The following is a 13,591-nucleotide window of genomic DNA, read 5'->3' as shown; positions in this document are numbered from 1 at the left end:
AGGTCCGGAGCCTGCTCATTCATTGCACCCACCTGGTGTCCCAGGTCTAAATCAGTCTCTGATTAGAGGGGATCAATGAAAAAATGCAGTGGAACTTGCTTCGAGGTCCAGAGTTGAAATTGATGGCACTAGGCCCCCAATGGAATGAGTTTGACACCCCTGATTTACACTGATGATGGCTTGATGCCGAATCATCTAGTTTACACCTTTTAATTCTGCACCATGATGTTTTTTGCATTTAAGCCTCAGTTTTGGATTTATTCCTCTTTTTGGACAGTGTCCGGGTCTACATCTCTTGCAACAATTACCCTCCTAAACAGTCGTTAAAAGGACATACACTCCTCAGTTTGTAGAGACCAGTCAGTCTGGAACATGAAGTACAGGTTCACTTTGGTTCATGTTTAATATTTCACCCCAGTCATCACAAGACCTGAAGCCTTCAGGCCATTTACTGAAAACAGCTTGAGGTCATGGACTGTTTGTAAAGATCCCATACCATAGATGATAGATAAGCTTGTGAGCTCTGGGATTTTTCATAACTGAAACAGTTAAGAGGGACTTGGCTTGAGCATGTTTTGGTCGTTATTGCATTGATGAACACAGTGATATGGTGACGTACATCAGTTGGAATAGAGCCAATTTTGCGTGTGTAACCAGGTTTCCATCCAACCTTGCTATGCGAGCAAAGTACGTCGGATAATAAATGTCAAGACAGGCCTGATGGAAACAGCAAATTTGTCAGTAAACTTTCCAAATGTCGACATAACAAAATAGGCTAGACAAGGTGGGATATTTTTGTGTTGTCAAAATTAATTATGCGAGAAATGGTGGTGGAACCCCAAATATTGATATAATAACCATAATATCAAAGTAAACTTGGAGAACACGATAAACATGATATGTTGTGTGGCATTCTCACTACGACTCGAGAAAGCATGAAGTTTATTGGCTACAGATGAAATAAGTTATGATGAACTTCACAAGGTGGTGAAAGTGGACAGTGATGAGCTTGATGCTCCTTTCAATTAAATATCGAAGATCTTATTCTGGTGAAATGATGATCGACGCTTGGCTGCTGTTTGACAAATAAAAATAATCTTATCCATAATAATCTCATCATGTAGATAGCCTCCCCGCACTGTATTTGCGAGCTGTTGGCTAGAGTTCATGAGCCAAGACCACAGTGGGGACATTCGCTATAACGCAACATTTGTTGTGACAAAATCATCAGTAGAGTTGAACATGCAATGGAAACCCATTTCATTTAAGACTAAATTAAATCAAGACCTGGGCCCGTATCCACAAAGCATCTCAGAGTAGAAGTGCTGATCTAGGGTCAGGTCCCCACCTGTCTATATAGTCTTATTCATTATGATCTAAAAGGCTAAACTGATCCTAGTTCAGCACTCCTACTCTGAGAGGCTTTGTGGATACGGGCCCTGACCTAATACTATGCAGACAGTAGTTTACAGTTGGCTCACCTCAGTGAGACTGTGTGTGGTCCTGTGCTGCTCAGCTGGTTCCTCTGTGGGTTCAGGAGGAGGTGTAGTCTGGTTGTCCTCCATGACCATGGTCCCCTCAGGGGTTCCCCAGACCCTCCTCACACCCCTCCACGTTCACCAGCAGCACCTCTGGACCCTCCTCCTCCTGGAAGAGAGCGATGTTACACACACACAGATAATAAACACACTTTCAACATGGAGTGTTTACCCATCCCCACTACATCCGAGTCAGCTATGATAAGTCAAAAGTCATCATCAGACAATCCTGACTAAACTATTGTGACATGTACAGTAGGTGTTTGTTAGTGTGTGGGTATGTGTAGGTATATTTAGTACGTGTATAATGGTTATAACGTGTTGTTGGGTGAATGCAGAATAGGGTGAGATCAGATGTGATGTAGACTAAAGAGAGTCTCAATGAAAGTCTTAGAATGAAAAGTCCCATTTTGTGTTTATTAAACATAAACAAGTTTTAAATACACCATATGAAAACCACACATACACGTCTCAACTACAAATCTGCATGAACTTGATGAACGTAATTTTAATTTTCTCATTAAAAGTGTCTTGGGAAAATGTGTGAACATCATATAGCCTACACAGTACAAACACAATATGTAACAGACTTTTTAGGCTTATTTATGCCTTATATATCCCACAATGTCTGGATGCAATATTCCACCCAAGAATATTCAACACTGAAATCTGTTACTGTCGTTATTCCAAATGAATTTGTGGATATTTTCTGCTGACAACAATGAACATTAATCTTAGTCTTTAATGCAGGGTTTGATCTAACATCAGAAGCTATCGAGTGGAATGGTTACTTTCAATGTTATGAAGTGGAATGGTGTTTCTGCTGGTGTATCCTGAGGTAGCTCCTCTCTGAGAACCTCTTCCTGCAGTGCGTACAGGCAAACGGCCTCTCTCCCGTGTGGACCTTCAGGTGCAACTTCAGCTGGTCCTGGCGAGAGAATCTCTTCTCACACTGGGGACAGCTGTAGGGTTTCTCCCCTGTGTGGACCCTTTCGTGCCTCTTCAGGTCACCAGCCTGGGTGAAGCGCATGTGACACTGGGTACAGCTGAAGGGTTTCACCCCTGTGTGGAACCGCTGGTGCCTCTTCAGGTTGCCAGCATGGGCGAAGCGCATGTGACACTGGGTACAGATGAAGGGTTTCACCCCTGTGTGGACCCTCTGGTGGATCTCCACCTTCTGGGGGGCAGCTGAAGCCTTTGTTACAGAACATGCAGAAGAACTGCTTCTCTTTACCGTCCGTTGTTGCTCCCTCTGCCCACGCCTTGGCCCTTTGGTCATTTGAGTTCAATACCTGATCGAAAAGGATGCAGCCTTGTGAATCGGAAGGTGCCATCGACATGGACACTGGGTGTAAAGGGGAGTGGGTTGCGACATTTAGATTAGTCTCTAAGCTTTCCCTGTAGTCTAAGAAGTCACTGGAGTTGCCCTGCGAGTGTCCTTCTCCTAAGTGAGTCTCGTCTGCATTCCATGTCACAGGAGCGTCGCCCTCCACTTTCACAGTCATCTCATCTACCACTATAACCTCCCCTTTCTTATCTAGGCAACCTTCAGAGTATACACTACTACTGTACTGGTTCCAGTCCCCTCTCATTGGATTAGTCTGTGTATCTAAGCCCACAGGCATGTCACCAGGTATCATCTCTGTCTCTGTAGCGTATGAACACGATGGATCATTGACAGTCTGTAACGCGTCACCTGAGTCCTGATGGGACAGAACCGTCCTCGGGTTACCGTAATGGAAATAGTCTGGGCGGGGAGCAGGACAGCCCAGCCCCATTAAAGTCTTGGTGTCTGTCTCTGACTTGAGGACGGCGTTCGGCGTTCCACTGACCTCCGTGATGCTGCGTCGGGTCCTGGGCTGCACTGGGGCGGTGGTGGGGTCCTCCATGGCTACAGGGGGCGCTCCAGCTGCTCTCTGGATGTCTCCACTGTGCCATGGTTCCTCCTCTCCTTCAGTCTTCTCCTGCTTGACCCCAGGACATGCAGCCTCTGCATCTGCAGACTGACACAAGAAGAGTGGAGGTTATTAACGGTACATGAGTAGAATTGGATAACAATGTCGTAGGGAAGTCTCACATCCCCTATGGCAGATAAATTAGGATGTACATGTAAGCAAGTGAATAGCTGAGGGGAGCCTTTCTACAATATTAATTTCAAATTACACAGTTTATCCATAGGCTGCCAAAGAAATACATACAAAGAAATGATCATATTGATCACACAGAATTTCGTAATAATAAAATTGGAATGTAAAGAAAAGAGTAACATAAGAGGTGGGCCTTCACCCCCAACTCCCCAGCCCATTCAGAGGTCTTCATGGGTCCATAAAGTTGGACCCCGTTCCGAAATGGACCTGGGGCTTTCCCACTCAGACCCGATATGCATAAATACATTTTTTAAATATAGAGACCCATCCGAACGGACCCGCGGACAACTAGACCAGTTCTGTATAGACCTGGTCGGAACCAGACCCGGTCCGATCCGAGTGAGGGAAGCAGCATTCATTTTTTAAGCTACAGTGACAAGGGGAGCAGATGGGGGAGTGACAAGGGGAGCAGATGGGGGAATGACAAGGGGAGCAGAGAGGGGGAGTGACAAGGGGAGCAGATGGGGGAGTGATAAGGGGAGCAGAGAGGGGGAGTGACAAGGGGAGCAGTGAGGGAGAGCAACCAACAAAGCAGACTCACACTATACTATAGTAGACCAATATAATAATAATAATAATTAGGTGGGTGCTTCCATTTGTCCTATTTCACACATGTACACGTGTGTATTATACAAATGTGAATTGGACATTTGTTTTTTTGCAGGTCACGGCCAGGGATCAGCCATTATTGACGACGACCCTGGAGCAATTAGGGTTGAGTGCCTTGTTCAAGGACACAGACAGATTTTTCAGCAAGTCGGCTCGGGGATTCAAATCAGCAAACTTTCGGTTACCGGCCATATGCTCTTAACCGCTAGGTTACCTGCCGCTAGCTGCCATAGCTAGGTTATTTATTATCCAATATGATTACGTTGTACCTGTATTGACTGCATCAAACCAGGAGAAGCTAGTTAGCCCGCTAACGTTAGCTAGTTAGGCTAGTTGAGGCTGCAGTGCGTGTGCTTTCTAATCCTCTATTTGACCAAGAAGGAAAGTGATGGAGTGCTGCATCAGATGACCTGGCCTCCACAATTCCCCGACCTCAAACCAATTGAGATGGTTTGAGATGAGTCGGACGGCAGAGTGAAGGAAAAGCAGCCAACAAGTGCTCAGCATATGTGGGAACTCCTTCAAGACTGTTCGAAAAGAATTCCAGAGAAAGCTGGTTGAGAGAATGCCTGCCAAGAGTGTGCAAAGCTGTCATCAAGGCAAAGGGTGGCTATTTGAAAAATCTCTATCTATATTTTGATTTGTTTAACACTTTTTTGGTTACTACATGATTCCATATGTGTTATTTCATAGCTTTGATATATTCACTATTATTATACAATGTAGAAAATAGTAAAAATAAAGAAAAAGCCTTGAATGAGTAGGTGTGTCCAAACTTTTGACTGGTACTGTATGTATATATATATATATATATTTTTTTTCTTCTCTTTATTATTTTTTTGCGGCAGTGCTGCCTGCCAGTCTCTTATTGATTAAGAGATTCAAGGAGCTATCATCTTGAAGTAACAAAGTAGATGCAATGCATTGAATATTTACATTCATGCACTTCGAAATGAACTTTGTCCCAGAAGCATTTAACTGCAGGGCACTCCCACATCATATGAAGGATGAGGGGAGCCTTTCTGAAATAAAACGGACCACATTTGATTTACAAAGTATCTGTAATTTTTTATGCAACATTATTAAAATAACCTCTATCACGATAACGTGTTCGGTTGAGGTTCCACTCCCCTCATCAACACTGATTGGTTGGTTTTCTCTCCATGTATTGTCTCCGGCTGGCTTCACAACGGTCCTGTGGCCTCCAGTGAGATGTCCTTCACCTGAGAGAGTGATTGGGGGAAAGACGTGGTTAGGTACTGTTAATGTTCAAGGCTATATTGTACACTATTGACAATGTCTAGAAATGGCAAGGGTGTAAGGTAACACTTCTCATAACTTCATACTATTTATTGATTGACGTATAATGTCCATGCATCAAATTGTTTTCATTGAGTAAATAATAGGAAATGCAGTAAATCAAGAATCTGGTTATAATATGATATTATGTCTTTGTGGAATTATTGCATACTATCAAAAAACGGACTAAGGCTAAATTCTGTGTAACACATGTGCAGAACGGAACGGGGTGACAGGCACTGAGCTATATATGAACACAGACAGGCCACGCAGCCACCGCCTTCTGCAAAATGTACCTCTTGCCATTCCTCTGTATCGGTCGAGGATCTTGACACTACTGGGACTGGCGAAGACGCGCTCTCGCAATGTCCTCTCTGCGCGCTCCCGTGCCACCTTCAGTTCCAGTAGCTGTAGTTTCCTCCGCAATGCCCTGTTTTCTTTCTGGCTTTGAGTTATTTCTAAACGAAACACTGCATAGTCGTCGTCTACGACTTTACAGATCTCTGCCACGGCTGCATTCGCTAGTACTTCCATGATGGAGGCTATTTGAGTGTGAAAAACCATACAGTTCACGTTAGCCATTTTTAGCTAACCAGTTAGCAGCCAGCTAGCGTTACCTAGATAACATATATCAACCAAGTCCTGTCTCCAACGCGAATTAAACACGACCTTGGGTAAGTATGTGATGCTGTGCAGGTAAAATAGTCATATTTTGGAGTTCTACAGTGTTCATAAACGTTTAAATAACAAAAACGGTAACGGGGAAATCGTTCTTAGTCACTGTTCACTTCCGTTTACACTGAAGAGAAAGGATCTTATTTGTTGGGGTCATACTGTTTCTCAAAGGGTTTGGTTAAATGGAAAAGTTATGCGCGCTGTTGTTTTAAATACGGTACTGCTTATTACGTTACACATAAAATATCCTATGATCATCATCATCTTTCGAGCTGAAAGCAGACTTGTTTAGAAATAACAATACAGTAACCGTATGCGAAAAAATAAAGTTTCATCGTTTTAGAAATTTCGAAAATATGCCGCGTTCACTAGGAAACTACGAAATTTCCGACCTGCTGATTATTTGAACGTTTCTAACTACAACCAGTTAGCCAGTCGGAATTGTCCGAGTTTTCTAGTTCCGACTAATACGTGAATGCAGCATTAGTACGCTGAACGTTTCACCTAATGCGTGATTGCGTTGACTCCCGCCATTCGTTCATTTTGGTACAGGCGTTAATTTATCTGATTTATCGTGAGTCGGACACGTGAGTCGGAAAAGATGAGTGAATTATACTAGTCGCTGAAATGAGTATGTAATACTAGTATGTGTATTCGTACAAGGACACTGTGTTAACATTAGTAGAGAAAAATGTAATGACATTATTCCATTCATACTGAACCAAAATATAAACACAACATGTAAAGTGTTGGTCCCATGTTTCATGAGCTGAAATAAAATATCCCAGAAATGTTCCATATGCACAAAAGGCTTAATTGGAGAGAAATTTGTGCACAAATTTGTTTATATCCCTGTTAGTGAGCATGTCTCCCTTTCCAAGATAATCCATCCACCTAACAGGTGTGGCATATCAAGAAGCTGATTAAACAGCGTGATCATTACACAGTTGCACCTTGTGCTGGGAGACAATAAAATACCACTCTAAAATGTGCAGTTTTGTCACACAACACAGCGGCTTATGGTAGAGAAATTAACATTTAATTATTGTTTTAGAGAATTTGGCAGTACGTTCATACGGCCTCACAACCGCAGACCATGTGTAACCACGCCAGCCCAGGACCTCCACATCTGTCTTATTTTTTTATTTTTTTATTTATTTCACCTTTATTTAACCAGGTAAGCCAGTTGAGAACAAGTTCTCATTTACAACTGTGACCTGGCCAAGATAAAGCAAAGCAGTGAGATAAAAACAACAACAACACAGAGTTACATATGGAATAAACAAAAACGTACAGTCAACACAATAGAAAATAGAAAATCTATATACAGTGTGTGCAAATGTAGTAAGTTATGGAGGTAAGGCAATAAATAGGCCATAGTGCAAAATAATTACAATTTAGTATTAACACTGGAGTGATAGATGTGCAGAAGATGATGTGCAAATAGAGATACTGGGGTGCAAATTAGCAAAATAAATAACAATATGGGGATGAGGTAGTTGGGTGGGCTAATTACAGATGGGCTGTGTACAGGTGCAGTGATCGGTAAGCTGCTCTGACAACTGATGCTTAAAGTTAATGAGGGAGATAAGTGTCTCAAGCTTCAGAGATTTTTGTAGTTCGTTCCAGTCATTTGCAGCAGAGAACTGGAAGGAATGGCGGCCAAAGGAGGTGTTGGCTTTGGGGATGACCAGTGAGATATACCTGCTGGAGCGCATACTACGGGTGGGTTTTGCTATGGTGACCAATGAGCTAAGATAAGGCTGGGATTTGCCTAGCAGTGATTTATAGATGACCTGGAGCCAGTGGGTTTGGCGACGAATATGTAGTGAGGGCCAGCCAACGAGAGCGTACAGGTCACAATGGTGGGTAGTATATGGGGCTTTGGTGACAAAACGGATGGCACTGTGATAGACTACATCCAATTTTCTGAGTTGAGTGTTGGAAGCTATTTTGTAAATGACATCGCCGAAGTCAAGGATCGGTAGGATAGTCGGTTTTACGAGGGCATGTTTAGCAGCATGAGTGAAGGAGGCTTTGTTGCGAAACAGGAAGCCGATTCTAGATGTAACTTTGGGTTGGAGATGCTTAATGTGAGTCTGGAAGGAGCGTTTACGGTCTAACCAGACACCTAGGTATTTGTAGTTGTCCACATATTCTAAGTCAGAGCCGCCGAGAGTAATGATTCAAGTCGGGCGGGCGGGTGCAAGCAGCGTTCGATTGAAGAGCATGCATTTAGTTTTACTAGCGTTTAAGAGGAATTGGAGGCCACAGAAGGAGTGTTGTATGACATTGAAGCTCGTTTGGAGGTTTGTTAACACAGTGTCCAATGAAGGGCCAGATGTATAAAAAATGGTGTCGTCTGCGTAGAGGTGGATCTGAGAGTCACCAGCAGCAAGAGCGACATCATTGATATACACAGAGAATAGAGTCGGCCTGAGAATTGAACCCTGTGGCACCCCCATAGAGACTGCCAGAGGTCCAGACAACAGGCCATCCGATTTGACACATTGAACTCTATCTGAAAAGTAGTTGGTGAACCAGGCGAGGCAGTCAGTAGAGAAACCAATGCTATTTAGTCTGCCAATAAGAATGCGGTGATTGACAGAGTCAAAAGCCTTGGCCAAGTCGATGAAGACGGCTGCACAGTACTGTCTTTTATCAATCGCGGTTATTATATTGTTTAGGACCTTGAGCGGGGCTGAGGTGCACCCATGACCAGCTCGGAAACCAGATTGCATAGCGGAGAAGGTATGGTGGGATTCGAAGTGGTCGGTGATCTGTTTGTTAACTTGGCCTTCAAATACTTTCGAAAGGCAGGGTAGGATGGATATAGGTCTGTAACAGTTTGGATCTAGAGTGTCACCCCCTTTGAAGAGGGGGATGACCGTGGCAGCTTTCCAATCTCAGACGATACGAAAGAGAGGTTGAACAGGCTAGTAATAGGGGTTGCGACAATTTCGGCAGCTAATTTTAGAAAGAAAGGGTCCAGATTGTCTAGCCCAGCTGATTTATAGGGGATTTGTAGGGGGGTGGGGGCATGGGCAAGTTGCAGCGGAGGGTACAGAGCTGGTGGCTGGGGTAGGGGTAGCCAGGTGGAAAGCATGGCCAGCCGTAGCAAAATGCTTATTGAAATTCTCGATTATCGTAGATTTATCGGTGGTGACCGTGTTTCCTAGCCTCAGTGCAGTGGGTAGCTGGGAGGAGGTGCTTTTATTCTCCATGGACTTTACAGTGTCCCAAAACGTTTTGGAGTTAGTGCTACAGGAAGCAAATTTCTGTTTGAAAAAGCTAGCCTTTGCTTTCCTAACTGATTGTGTATATTGGTTCCTGACTTCCCTGAAAAGTTGCATATCGCGGGGGCTGTTTGATGCTAATGCAGTACGCCACAGGATGTTTTTGCGCTGGTCAAGGGCAGTCAAGTCTGGGGTGAACCAGGGGCTATATCTGTTCTTTAGTTCTGAATTTTTTGAATGGGGCATGCTTATTTAAGATGGAGAGGAAAGCACTTTTGAAGAACATCCAGGCATCCTCTACTGACGGAATGAGGTCAATATCCATCCAGGATACCCAGGCCAGGTCAATTAGAAAGGCCTGCTCGCTGAAGTGTTTTAGGGAGCGTTTGACAGTGATGAGGGGTGGTCGTTTGACCGCGGACCCATTACGGACGCAGGCAATGAGGCAGTGATCGCTGAGATCCTGGTTGAAGACAGCAGAGGGGTATTTAGAGGGTAAATGAGTCAGGATGATATCTATGAGGGTGCCCATGTTTACGGATTTAGGGTTGTACCTGGTAGGTTCCTTGATAATTTGTGTGAGATTGAGGGCATCTAGTTTAGATTGTAGGACGGCCGGGGTGTTAAGCATATCCCAGTTTAGGTCACCAAGCAGTACAAACTCTGAGGATAGATGGGGGGCAAGCAATTCACGTATGGGGGCACAACTGGGGGCTGAGGGGGTCTGTAGCAAGCGGCAACAGTGAGATACTTATTTCTGGAAAGGTGGATTTTTAGAAGTAGAAGCTCAAACTGTTTGGGCACAGACCTGGATCGTATGAAAGAGCTCTGCAGGCTATCTCTACAGTAGATTGCAACTCCGCCCCCTTTGGCAGTTCTATCTAGATGGAAAATGTTGTAGTTGGGGATGGACATTTCAGAGTTTTTGGTGGCCTTCCTAAGCCAGGATTCAGACACTGCTAGAACATCAGGGTTGGCAGAGTGTGCTAACGCAGTGAATAACTCAAACTTGGGGGAGGAGGCTTCTGATGTTAACATGCAAGAAACCAAGGCTTTATGGTTACAGAAGTCAACAAATGATAGCGCCTGGGGAGTAGGAGTGATACTGGGGGCTACAGGGCCTGGGTTAACCTCTACATCACCAGAGGAACAGAGGAGTAGAATAAGGATACCGGCTAAAGGCTTTAAGAACTGGTCTTCTAGTGCGTTGGGTACAGAGAATAAACGGGGCAGATTTCCGGGCATTGTAGAATAGATTCAGGGCATTATGTACAGACAAGGATATGGAAGGATATGAGTACAGTGGAGGTACACCTGAGCATTGGGTAACGATGAAAGAGATAGCATCACTGGAGGTACCGATTGAGCCGGTCTCCGCGTGTATGGGGGGTGGGACAAAGAAGCTATCTGAGGCAGGTTTGAGCGGGACTGGGGGCTTTACAGTGAAATAGTACATTAACAACTAACCCAAACAGCAATAGGCTAGGCATATTGACATGGGAGAGAGGCATAACGCAATCACAGGTGTTATTCGAGAGGGCTAAGACAACAACTGGTAATGGCGACGAAAGTTTGGGCTGAGGCTAAACAGATAAACAGGATGGGGTACCGTGTAAAGGAACAGTCCAGCGGGCATCAGATGTGTAGCTGAGCTGAGTGATCATAAGATCACCGGTGGGATCGTCTGAGACCAGCCACCTGCACAGCTGATGAAACTGAATAGTATTTATATCTGTAATAAAGCCCTTTTCTGGGGGAAAAATCATTCTGATTGGCTGGGCCTAGCTCCCCAGTGGGTGGGTCTATGCTCTCCCAGGCCCACCCATGGCTGTGCCCCTGCCCAGTCATGTGAAATCCATAGATAAGGGCCAAATTCATTTATTTCAATTGACTGACTTCCTTTTATGAACTGTAAAATCTTTGAAATGGTTGTTTGTTGCATTTGTATTTTTGTTCAGTATAGTTGCGGTAATATGTACATGTAGGTAGGGGTAAAAGTGACTAGGCAATCAGGATAGATAATAAACAGAGTAGCAGCAGTGTGTGTGGCGTCAATATGCATGTGGGTGGGAGCGTATGTAATGTGTGTGTGTGTGTTGCGAGTGTCAGTGTAAGTATGTGTGTGGGTAGAGTCCAGCGAGTGTGCATAGAGTCAGTGTAAGAGTTGATGCAATAAAGGGTCAATGCAATAGTCCGGGTAGCCATTTGATTAGCTACAGTGAGGGAAAAAAGTATTTGATCCCCTGCTGATTTTGTATGTTTGCCCAAAGAAATTATCAGTCTATAATTTTAATGGTAGGTTTATTTAAACAGTGAGAGACAGAATAACAACAACAAAATCCAGAAAAACGCATGTTATAAATTGATTTGCATTTTAATGAGGGAAATAAGTATTTGACCCCTCTGCAAAACATGACTTAGTACTTGGTGGCAAAACCCTTGTTGGCAATCACAGAGGTCAGACGTTTCTTGTAGTTGGCCACCAGGTTTGCACACATCTCAGGAGGGATTTTGTCCCACTCCTCTTTGCAGATCTTCTCCAAGTCATTAAGGTTTCGAGGCTGACGTTTGGCAACTCGAACCTTCAGCTCCCTCCACAGATTTTCTATGGGATTAAGGTCTGGAGACTGGCTAGGCCACTCCAGGACCATAATGTGCTTCTTCTTGAGCCACTCATTTGTTTTCTTGGCCGTGTGTTTTGGGTCATTGCCATGCTGGAATACCCATCCACAACCCATTTTCAATGCCCTGGTTGAGGGAATCTTGAGGTTCTCACCCAAGATTTGACGGTACATGGCCCCGTCCATCGTCCCTTTGATGCGGTGAAGTTGTCCTGTCCCATTAGCAGAAAAACACCCCCAAAGCATAATGTTTCCACCTCCATGTTTGACGGTGAGGATGGTGTTCTTGGGGTCATAGGCAGCATTCCTCCTCCTCCAAACACAGCGAGTTGAGTTGACGCCAAAGAGCTCCATTTTGGTCTCATCTGACACAACACAACACTTTCACCCAGTTCTCCTCTGAATCATTCAGATGTTCATTGGCAAACTTCAGGCGGGCATGTATATGTGCTTTCTTGAGCAGGGGGACCTTGCGGGCGCTGCAGGATTTCAGTCCTTCACGGCGTAGTGTGTTACCAATTGTTTTCTTGGTGACTATGGTCCCAGCTGCCTTGAGATCATTGACAAGATCCTCCCGTGTAGTTCTGGGCTGATTCCTCACCGTTCTCATGATCATTGCAACTCCACGAGGTGAGATCTTGCATGGAGCCCCAGGCCGAGGGAGATTGACAGTTATTATTTTGTGTTTCTTCCATTTGCCATGGTGGAGATTTTGGAATCTGATTGATTGATTGCTTCTGTGGACAGGTGTCTTTTTATACAGGTAACAAGCTGAGATTAGGAGCACTCCCTTTAGAGTGTGCTCCTACTCTCATCTCATTACCTGTATAAAGAGACACCTGGCAGCCAGAAATCTTTCTGATTGAGAGGGGGTCAAATACTTATTTCCCTCCTTAAAATGCAAATCAATTTAACATTTTTGACATGCGTTTTTCTGGATTTTTGTTATTCTGTCTCTCACTGTTCAAATAAACCTACCATTAAAATTATAGACTGATCATTTCTTTGTCAGTGGGAAAACGTACAAAATCAGCAGGGGATCAAATACTTTTTCCCTCACTATATTTAGCAGTCTTGTGACTTGGGGGTAGAAGCTGTTCAGGTGCGTTTTGGTCCCAGAATTGGCGCTCCGGTACCGCTTGCCGTGCGATAGCAGAGTGAACAGTCTGTGGCTGGGGTCTCCTCTGACACCGCCTGGTATAGAGGTCCTGGATGGCAGGGAGCTCGGCCCCAGTGATGTACTGGGGCGTCCACACCACCCTCTGTAGCGCCTTGCGATCGGTGCAGTTGCCTTACCAAGCGGTGACGCAGCCAGTCAAGATGCTGTCAACTTTCTGAGGATCTAAAGGGCCATGCCAAATCTTTTTAACCTCCTGAGGGGGAAGAGGCGCTGTCGCACCTTCTTCATAACTGTGCTGTTGTGAGAGGACCATGTTAAGTCCTTGGTGATGTGGACACAGAGGAAC

General features: G+C 44.5%; 1 pseudogene; it reads right to left on the bottom strand.

Annotated features, from left to right (window-relative positions):
• Positions 1-2,276: 2,276 nt before the first annotated feature.
• Positions 2,277-13,591, bottom strand: part of LOC123484770 — a 32,136-nt pseudogene continuing 20,821 nt past the window's right edge.

Source organism: Coregonus clupeaformis, unplaced genomic scaffold (genome assembly GCF_020615455.1).
Source record: "Coregonus clupeaformis isolate EN_2021a unplaced genomic scaffold, ASM2061545v1 scaf0456, whole genome shotgun sequence".
Lineage (NCBI taxonomy): Eukaryota > Metazoa > Chordata > Actinopteri > Salmoniformes > Salmonidae > Coregonus > Coregonus clupeaformis.
The sequence above is the reverse complement of the archived record's forward strand: the minus strand, read 5'-3'. Positions and strand labels throughout refer to the sequence as shown.